At 36.0% G+C, this 9,843-nt stretch overlaps 2 pseudogenes; one reads left to right on the plus strand and one right to left on the minus strand.

Moving 5' to 3' along the window:
- The first annotated feature begins 374 nt into the window (after positions 1-374).
- LOC115275936 lies at positions 375-740 on the plus strand (annotated as a pseudogene).
- A 1,935-nt stretch (positions 741-2,675) lies between these two features.
- On the minus strand, positions 2,676-3,061 carry LOC115276518 (annotated as a pseudogene).
- Positions 3,062-9,843: the final 6,782 nt, after the last annotated feature.

Genomic DNA, 9,843 nt, shown 5'->3' on the forward strand with positions numbered 1-9,843 from the left:
GGACAGAAACTATATGTTTGCACTCATAGGTCTAGCAGGAAAACAAGAGAGACCTAATGGAGAACCAGGGAGAGCAGAGGAGGGAGAGAGAGTTGGGGAGAGAGAGGGATGCAAAACGTGAGAGACTATTGAATGCTGAGAATGAACTGAGGGTTGAGGGGGAAGGGGGAGGGGAGGAAAGAGGTGGTGGTGATGGTGGAGGGCACTTAAGGGGAAGAGCACTGGGTGTTGTATGGAAAACAATTTGACAATAAAATATTATGAAAAAAAAAGAGAATGCTAGCAATGGAAAAAAAAAAGAAAAATACACCATAAGTACATTAATAAGTCATGTAAGAAAAAGGCGTGGAGCTGGGAGCATAGCCACTACAGCCATGAGCCTCCTCAACAAGCCCAAGAGTGAGATGACCCTGGAGGAGCTCCAGAAGCGGGAGGAGGAGGAGTTTAACACGGGTCCGCTCTCCATGCTCACGTAGTCAATCAAGAACACCCAAGTGCTCATCAACTGCCGCAACAAGAAGCTTCTGGGCCACGTGAAGGCCTTTGACAGGCACTGCAACATGGTGCTGCAGAACGTGAAGGAGATGTGGACCGAGGTCCCCAAGAGCGGCAAGAGCAAGAAGAAGTTCAAGCCAGTCAACAAAGATAGCTACATCTCCAAGATGTTCCTGTGTGGCGACTTGGTCATCGTGGTCCTGCGGAATCCGCTCATGTACCTACATACATACATGACAAGATAGCCCATAAGTCTGGAGATTAATGATAGAAATGACAGTTTCTAAAGTCTATGTATTGATTAAAAAGAGAACACAAATATTTCTGAATTTTAGATCAGTCTTCCTTTAGTGAAAAACAATAGAAGCCAAATACTTTAGGTTCAGTTAGGATAGAAAAATCTAAAGTTGAACCCTGAAAACCTGTATCAGGTATTACTTATTCTTTCCCCCAATATTCTCTTGACTTAAAGCTATTGTTAGGTAATCTTCAGCTCCAAGATAAAATTGTGGGAGTGGTAAAATGCATAGAATCATAGGTGTCTTCTACTGAAAGATACGTTAACAAATGAATGTAGTAGCTTTATATTCCATTGTTATTGTTGCTGGGCATTCCTGCTTCCCCATTGATACTGCAGTGAAGTGCAGTGTTTAGTTTTCATCTGTGAGGTGTCAGCTCCTTGGTGAGCCTCATTATACTCAAACATTTTCTCTGTACCTAGCTTAGGGCCTGGTACATAGGAGGACTCAATAAGTGTTTTCTCAGTGAATGATTTCCCCAGATTGTAATAGTAAGACTAGTTGCTAAGGGTACTGACTTCACATTATGAGTCATGTATTGTGCTAAGCACCTTAGATGTACTATCTCATTTAGTTCCACAATGACTCAATAAAGTTGATATGATTTATCCTCATTTTACTGATTGATAAGCCATGCTTTGAGATGTGAAGTGATTTTTCCCAAGTCAGTCTTCAAAATATATCTAGTATTTGATCACTTGTCACCACTTCACTGCTTTTCACCTGGTCTAAGGTTATCATAATTTCTCACCTGGATGTAGAGTTCCCTAAATATCAGTTAGCTCAAGGTGACTTATAGTGTTGTTCAGATCTTTTATGTCTTCACAAAAATTTTCATCTTGTTCTATCAGTTGCTGGAAAAGAAGTGTAAAATCTACAACCATACTGTGGAATTGTCTTTTTCTCTCTTTAACTCTGTCAATTTTGACTTCATGTACTTACAGGCTCTGTTATTAGGTACATGCATATTCATTATTATTTTATCTTCCTTTTATTCTTTTGAAATGTCCTTCTTTTATCACTCATAATATCTTGCCTTCAAGTCTACTTTATTTGATACTGATAGACTTACTGCATTCTTATTCTTAGTTTGCTTATCTTTTTCATCCATTTTTTTCAACCTATTTGTGTCTTTATATTTAAAGTACATATCTTGTAGGGGCACCTGGATGACTCAGTCAGTTAAGCATTGGAATTTTAATCTCAGCTCAGGACATAATCTCACAGTTCCTGAGTATAAGCCTGTATCAGACTCCATGCTGACAGTGTGGAGCCTGTTTGGAACTCTCAACCTCCCTCCCTCTCTGCCCCTCCGCTGCTTGCTTGCCCACTCTCTCTCTCTCTCTCTCTCTCTCTCTCTCTCTCTCTCTCTCTCTCTCTCTCTCTCTCTCTCTCTCCCTCTCTCTCTCTCTCTCTCTCTCAGAATGAATAAACATTAAAAAAATAATAAATAATAAGTAAATAAATAATAATAATACATCTCTTGTAGACAGCATATATTTGAATTTCTCTTTTTAATCCATTCCACCTGACCATCTCTGCCTTTTAATTTGAGTATTTAATCTGTTAACACTTGATGTGATTATTGATATGATTAAATTCAGGTCTACCATTCTATTTGTTTCACTTTGACGCCTGTGTTTTTTATTTATCTCCTTTCTCTTTCCTATCTTCTTTTATATTAAATGAATACATTTTGGAATTCCATTTTAATTCACCTATTGGATTTTAATTTAATTTAATTTGTTTATTTTAAAGTTCACCGTCTCATGAAAAGTCTGCACAATAACCACAGATATTGGTTAAAGTCAGTGCAGAAACTTTACTCCTTCTCTTGTTCAATCTCCAGCTCACTGGTAGACATTTTATTTATTTATTTATTTATTTTTTGCTAGCACCCATATTGCCCTTTGCAGCCCCCCTGACTTTCTTCATTCTGTTCCTGTGTTCCTTTTCCTGCTTTCTTCAACTCTTTTTCTTCTCACACAGGCCATGGCTTGCAAGTCTATGTTTGGGTTTGTTTTTCTATCTAAGGAATAATAAATCATGCAAAAGCCAGTTGTCTTGCCTCCACCAAAATGGGTTCTAAATCTAAATACAAAGACAACATCTGGTGTGGTCTTGTACATTTTGGCTAGTTTTCCCAGAATTTCTGTCTTATTTTCTGTTGTCTTGCTAAGATGAAGAACATTGATGACCACTTGTTTCCTCTGAAGTGGTTGGTTGGTCATGAACTTCCTGGTCCAGATAGTTACTGTGTCATTCATCATGGTGTCTGAGCTTCAAACAGCCAGGGAGGAAAAGAGGGACCTACTGGCTTTTTAGAGATATAGATATAGATATAGATGCATTTTAGTCTTTTCTGGGTGTTACAGTTCATATCCGTAACTTTTAACAGTCTACTTTGAATTAATATTAACATAAATGCTTCACATAAAATGTGCAAGCCTTTCAAGTATGTAGATCCATTTACCATTCCCTCATGCTATGGCTTTCATATGCATTACATCTACATATGTTATAAGGCCTAGAATACAATTTTACAATATTTGGTCCAAATATTTATGTGAATTTTAAAGAAATTATGGAGAAAACAGTTTTTTTATTTTTTAATATTTATTTTACTTTTGAGAGAGAGAGAGACAGAGTGTGAGTAGGTGAGGGGCAGAGAAAGGGAGACATAGCATCCAAAGCAGACTTCAAGCTCTGAACTGTCAGCACAGAGCCCGACATGGGGCTTGAAGTCACAAACCATGAGACCATGACCTGAGCTGAAGTTGGCGCTTAACTGACCAAGCCACCCAAGCGTCCCAGAAACTAGTTTTATAGTAACATACACAGCTACCATTTACAATGATCTTTTCTTTTTTCCTGAAGATCTGAGTATCCATCTGCTTTTATTTCTTTTCAGTCAAAAGAATTTTCTTCAACATTATTTTTTGTACGGCTGAAGTGGTGGTGATGAATTCTCTTAGTTTTTTTTTTAATCTGAAATTTTTATTTCACATTAATTCATGAAATATATTGTAGTTGGATATAGTATTCTGAATTAACAGGCATCCCCCTCCCACCAGTATTTTAACAATATCATTTTACTGTCTTCTGGCTTCCAATTCTATTATGAAAAAGGAGCTGTCATTTTGTTTCTCTCTGTGCAATGTGTCAATTTGCTCTATTATTTTCAAACACTTTTCTTTCATTTTTATTGACTTGATTATGATGTAAATGGAAGGTTTATTTCTACTTATGTATCCTTTATAGGCATCACTAGACTTAAAATTTGTGAATCTGTCTTATGTTAGATTTGGGAAATTTGGCCATTTCTCTTTCTCAATTCTCTCCATTCTTTTCGGATATCCAATTACACACGTGTTAGAACTTTTGATATCAGCCCATTGTCTCATAAGGCTCTGTTAACTAAAAAACATTTTCTACACTCTTCAAATTAGATAATTTCTATTGCTCTATTTTCAAGTCCATTGTTTCTTTTCACTGATAGTCCTGTCTCTTCCTAGTCCCACTCAGTGAATTTTTTTATTTCAACTCTTTTGTTATTCAGTTTGAGAATATACAGTTGGGCTTGTAAAAAAAAATCTCATTTCTTCTGCTGAAACTTCCCATCTTTTTATTAATTGTTAGTATATTTCCATTTATATCGCTGAACACAGTTTTTAATATAAGCTTTGAAATAATTGTCCACTAATTCCAACATCAGGGCAATCCTAGATGATTTTTTTTCTGTTGATATTTTCTCTTATGAATTAATCATGTTTTTCTGCTTTGTTGAACTGTTGTATAATTTTGAATCATGTCCTCAATATGGTGAACAATGTATTGTTGAAGCTCTGGAATCTGAATATTCTTATGAAGAGAGTTATTTAAAAAATTTTTTTATGTTTGTTTATTATTGAGACAGAGAGAAACAAAGCATGAGTGGGGGAGGGTCAGAGAGAGAGGGAGACACAGAATCTGAAGCAGACTCCAGGCCCTGAGCTATCTGCACAGAGCCCGAAGCGAGGCTGGAACCCACAAACCATGAGATTATGACTAGGGTTGAAGTCAGGCACTTAACCAACTGAGCCATCCAGGAGCCCCAGAAAGTGATTTTTAAAAGAATATAGTTAGCTTTCCTCTTCAATGAATGCAGATCAAATTTTAGTTCAGTTCTTTTAGACTTAACCAGTCTGCTTTGAGTCTTTCCCCAATATGCATGTTCAAGGGTTAGCCAGAGATTCAGGCAAATTTTGTACCCAGGATTTTAAGTTTCCACTTTTTGGCTTTCATTCCTGGGATCTCCTCTTTCAATTTCCAGTGGATGTGGTACCCTAAAATCAAACACTTTTTTCTGTTGTGTAGGACAGTAAGACTATGGTATTCTATCAGAGTGTTAGCCACCTCAGATAGCTAAAAGCTACACTAACAAAATGGGAAATTGACCCTTGTTCTCTTCTTCCAAGTGTTGACCTCCTTCAGAATCTACCTTATTTTGTTCATTGTTCAAGTACTTTCAAGAATTTGTATTTATATTTTGTTCCGAGTTGATACTTACAAGAGTATTGGTCTGGTAATTGACTTAATGGGAGTGGTTCATTGCTTTCCTGTTGTTTTTGTTTTTCTTTCTTTCTTTTTAAAATTTTTAAAATGTTTTATTTATTTTTGATACAGAGAGAGACAGAGCATGAGAAGGGCAGGGGCAGAGAGAGAAGGAGACACAGAACTGGAAGCAGGCTCCAGGCTCTGAGGTGTCAGCACAGAGCCTGATGTGGGGCTCAAACCCACGGATGTGAGATCTGACCTGAGCCGAAGTCAGAGGCTTAACCAACTGAGCCACCCAGGCGCCCCTGTTTTTCTTAATCTTTTATTGTAAAATGAAACACAGATACAGAAAACCACCCAAAATAAATGTATAGTTGAATGAATCATTATAAAGTGAATACCCTTGTAACAAACTCCCAGGTCAAGACCAGAATCTTGTGATTTCCCTCGGAAGCCCCTTCCATGTGCCCCATTCTATTACAATTCTGTCATTCCTTCCATAATTAATAACTGCCTTGCCCTTTATAGCAATTATTTTCTTGCACTTTTTATTTTTATCTTGCAAATATTCATTTCTAGGCACCATAGTTTAGTCATATTTTAAAGTACTTTTCGTGTATTGATTCTCCCTTAATTAATTTATTTACAATGAAAATAATTGAATTCTAGATATTTAACCTGTAGAGTTTCTTTCTCTTTGGATTATCACTTTTAAATATATTGTATAACTTACTGATTGGTCTTGTTTATTTCCTTATACTCCTTCAAAAAGCCCCCTTGTATTTTGTGGTTTTTTTTCACTATTTTGTCCTCAATGCCTAGAATGGTGCCTGGCACAGAGTAAGCATTCAATAACTATTTGTTGAATTAATGAATAAATGAATGTACTAGCATAATTTATGCATTGTGCTGCTTTCTTTCCTCATATCCTCAATACTGAATACTTAAAATCTGGCAGTTACATTGGAAACATTGTATCTCTGTATATTGCTTAAAGAAAATGCCCTTTCTCTGGAAAAAATTATAAATTATAATAACCTCTCTTATATTTACAACTCAATGCACTTATACAATCAACAGATATTTACTGAACACCTCTAAAGTGCCAAAAACTAGTCAGATAAAGTCCCTGACCCTGGGGCTCTTATATTCTAGTGAGGGAGAAATAATATAAGCAAATAAACAAATAGATATATGATATAATATCAGGTTGTGGTAAATGCTATAAAGAAAAATAAAGCTGGATAACAGCACAGATTATGTCAAGGTATGCTATTTTAAAAAGACAGATCAGGGAAATATTCTTTAGGTAAGTAACATTTAAACAGAGACTTGAATTAAATGAGTGGAAATTTGCTTCTATATCTGGGAAAAAAGCTTTAGGCAGAGAGAACAGCAGGTGTAGGAACTTTGAAGCAAAATAATGTTTGTACAAGGAAGAGTAATAAATGCAAAGGGTCTGAAGGTCTTTGCATGAGGAGAAAGGTAAGAGAGATCAGAGATGAGACAAGGAATCAGGCTGTGTAGGGCACTGTAGGCCATATTAAGGAGTATGAGTTTTATTGGAGGATCTTTGGTCATCAATTGATATTCTATGAATTGTGTTTTTAAAAAATTATTCTAGCTGCTATACAGAGAAAAAATTTAGAGACAAGAGTGGACAAGAGTTTTGTTTTTGTTTTTAAGGAGTTCAATTTAGGGCTATTGAAATAACACAGGGAAGTGATGATAATGGCTTAAACTAAAGGGTGGCAGTATTTTTCTTTGGGGTATATTTTGAAGGTGGAAGCAATAGGATTTTCTAAAAATTACAAGTGAAATGTAGGAGGAAGTAGAGCATCCTCCCAAGGGGTAGAGGAGATATCATTTACTGAGATTGTGAAGAATAGGGAGAGAACAAGCAGTTAGTCGGAGAGAGAGAATTGAGTTAATTTGGGGCTGAATTAAATGTAAGATGTCTACTAGGCATATTCAAGTGGGTATGCAAGTATGCTTCTGGAAATACAAGGTTGATATTTGGCATATTGAGGGTTTTTCATTACTTAAAAGTAAATCATGGAACTTGATGAGATTGCATAGGGAGGTGTCTTAGTCTCCTTGGGCTACCATAACAAAATCCATAGAATAGGTGTCTTAATAGAAATTTATTTCACAGAAATTTGTGGCCTCTTCTCTTGGCTTGGCTTGGCTTGTAAGTGACTGCCATCTTGTTTTATTTGCTCACGTGACCTGTGTTTCGAGCATATATGGGAAGAGAAAGCTCTCTGCTGTCTCTTCTTTTAAGAGCACTAATACTATCAGACCATGGCCCCACAACCTCACCTAATCTTAATTACTCCAAAATGCTCCATCTCCAAGTAACACTCACATTGGGGCTTGGGGCTTCAACATATGAATTTGGGGAATACAAACATTCAGTCCATAACAGGATGGAGTGTAGACTGTGAAGAGCAGAGATCTAAAGGTCAAACCCTGAAGCATTTCAACATTTAAGGATCATAAAGTTCCAGAGAGTCTAACAACTAAGATAAGGAGCCATGAATGAGGCAATAATAAAGCCAGAATAATGTGATGGCTTGAAAGCTAAGTGGAGAAAATGTTTTAACTGTCAAACATCTTCTAAGAAGTTAGGAAAGAGTAGGATCAAGCACTCCTCATTGGTTTTGGCAATGTGGAGATAATGATTACTTTAGCACTATCTGCTTCAGTGGGAGGGTGGAGACAAAGCCTTTAAGAAAGAACAACAGGAGGGGTGCAGAAATCATGTAAATAAACAACTCTGTCAAAGAGTTTTGCTTGAAAAAATATGGTAGATAGATGGTTGATGTGGATCTAAAGAAGGATATTATGGGAGATTATTGCAACAGTTTGCATGTTGATATGAATTAGAGTGTAGAGGAGGGGAATGTGATGAAGTAGGTGAAGGAATGAGTAACCATAGTGTTAAAGCCTTTGAGAACATCCAAGGGGATGGGATATAATGTACACATGAAGCAGCTAAGCTCATATTTATTATTTTTTTAAAGGAAGACAGAGTATATGGCACAGAGGCAAGTAGACTAGCATATTTGAGTGAGAAGATATGAAAGTTCTCTTTATTTTCTCCATGGAAAAGAAAACAGGTCATGAACAAAGAGTGAGAAAAGCAAAGAAGCTGGCCAATGTTAATAGAATATAAAATCTTAGATAATCTCAAGGACCACTTCATTTAGGGGTCCTTAACATTTAAAGTGAGACTCACTGCTAGGTGAGTGTTTTTCATGGAGTATATACAGAGGTTGGAATATCTTGGGATTGAATGATGATGGGAGATAAGAACAAAGGAATTGAGAAGTATGCCAGGAAGTGATAAAATGACTGATTATGGAATGCCAGCTAGATGAGAAGTGAGAACATGATTGAAATAATAGATAGTACAAAGGTAGTAAGGTCAGGGAGTTGAAGGTGCCAGTGAGTTCAAAGACTTGTTGGATTAAGGATGAGCTGGAAAAAGGTCATGGAGAGAAGTATGTTTGAAATAAAAAAAAAATTTTAATGGTATAAGAATTGCTCTTCAACATGACCATCAGAGAGAATACCTGCAGTTGGTTGGAAGACAAATTCACTGGAGGTGAAGAGGCAAAGGAGTTATAACTTTGATATTGCTCAAATGATTTTCATGAATATTAAAATCATCAATAATGATGACAAGATAAATGATGGAGAAAGACTGTAAGCCAGGTAATCTAATCTTTAATGAGAAAAAAGTTCATTCAGGATGATGATGATGATATGGATGAAATAAAGCATGGGAGATTTGGTGGGTGGGATAGTCTTATAGCATGTGTTTCAAAATGCTGTATGAGCATCAACTATTTCTCTTCTCACTTAGAAACTAAAAGCCTGAGAAGAGAAACAGTTAAGGCCAGATTTGTGAACCAGTGTGTGATATACTCTGGAGAATCTTCTATATACATTGGAAAAGAATGTGTATTCTGCTGCTTTAGGATGAAATGATCTAAATATATCTGTTAATTATATCTGGTTCAACGTGACATTCAAAACCATTGTTTCCTTGTTGATTTTCTGCTTTTTTTTCTTTTTTTTAATTTAAAAATTTTATTTATTTTTTTTACTTTATAAAGTTTCATATTTTTTTAACATATGCAATTATTTTCCATCATTTACAATACAGTAGTTGCAATGACACTCAAAACAGAGAAGCAAAGTAAAAAATCAAAACACCAACTTCTGTTTCATATAATTAGACTTATACAGAAATTAGAAGGTTAAGTAACAACTAGTTAATCACCTAATTTCACAGCTATCTGAAGTGGCAATCGTTATATATGCTTATCTATGATACATTCAAGATAAATGATACAATATATTACTTGTTCATAGGCTACAACACAGCCTGTTTAATACCTTTCCTTAAATTCCACCTCTATACTACAATATGCTTGAGGACCCAAGAAATGGAAAAACATTCTCTGCTCATGGATTGGAAGAATAAACATTGTGAAAATGTCAT

This window comes from Suricata suricatta, chromosome 13, assembly GCF_006229205.1.
Source record: "Suricata suricatta isolate VVHF042 chromosome 13, meerkat_22Aug2017_6uvM2_HiC, whole genome shotgun sequence".
Classification (NCBI taxonomy): domain Eukaryota; kingdom Metazoa; phylum Chordata; class Mammalia; order Carnivora; family Herpestidae; genus Suricata; species Suricata suricatta.